The sequence below is a fragment of the Suncus etruscus genome, chromosome X, assembly GCF_024139225.1.
Source record: "Suncus etruscus isolate mSunEtr1 chromosome X, mSunEtr1.pri.cur, whole genome shotgun sequence".
Lineage (NCBI taxonomy): Eukaryota > Metazoa > Chordata > Mammalia > Eulipotyphla > Soricidae > Suncus > Suncus etruscus.
Genome location: NC_064868.1, coordinates 33,267,163 through 33,267,979, shown reverse-complemented (window position 1 = coordinate 33,267,979; position 817 = coordinate 33,267,163). Strand labels below are relative to the sequence as shown.

Below are 817 nucleotides of genomic sequence, written 5' to 3'. Positions count from 1 at the left end.
TATATTGAAAGAACCCAAAAGATAATTCAATTGCTAAAAGCACTAAGGGAATGCTAGAGCCCTTAAATTCTAACCCCAATGTTCCTCACAACCATGTGCATCCTTACTACTCTGTTGTTAGATTTTCCCAGCAAAAAGAAGCCTTAAAGATAATTCAGTGAATTAGGAAGGGCCTCAGGGCAAATGTGGTATCATGAACTTAATTTCTTTTTTTGTCCCCCAATTCACAATACAGACCAGGCAAAGGGCCTGTATTGAGGTGTATATGGGGTGCATTTACTGTACCTCCTCTTTCTATACAGTCAGTGTAAAGAACACAGCCTGTGGTAAGAATTGTGAGGCCTTATCTTTATATATATATATATATATATATATATATATATATATATATATATATATATATCTCAAGTGTCCTTCCTCCGCACCCCACACTGGCCTGTACCAATTTATTGATGAATATTATTTTAAAAAATGACTTCTACGACCAGAGAGATAGCATGGAAGTAGGGCTTTTGCCTTGCATGCAGAAGGATGGTGGTTCAAACCCCAGCATCTCATATGGTCCCCCTAACCTGCCAGGGGGATTTCTGAGTGTAGAGCCAGGAGTAACCCCTGAGTGTGATCCAAGAAAACAAACAACAAAAAAAGATTTTTATTATGTATTATATATATAACTCCTAAAAATCAGTTTCTTTTATGAACATTAGTTTTCAGCTTTAATGAATATTTTGTCACAGAAAAACTAATTTTATTTTATGGTTTTATAACATTTTAATTGCTTGCATAAAATGCAATGAAATTTGTTTACTGTTGTTTG

The 817-nt window shown here is 34.8% G+C and overlaps 1 non-coding gene across 1 annotated transcript; it reads right to left on the bottom strand.

Annotated features, from left to right (window-relative positions):
- Positions 1–210: 210 nt before the first annotated feature.
- LOC125999777 (small nucleolar RNA SNORA51) lies at positions 211–343 on the bottom strand. The gene has a single exon (XR_007492247.1). It is a non-coding gene; the product is annotated as a small nucleolar RNA SNORA51 (small nucleolar RNA).
- Between the last annotated feature and the right edge of the window lie 474 nt (positions 344–817).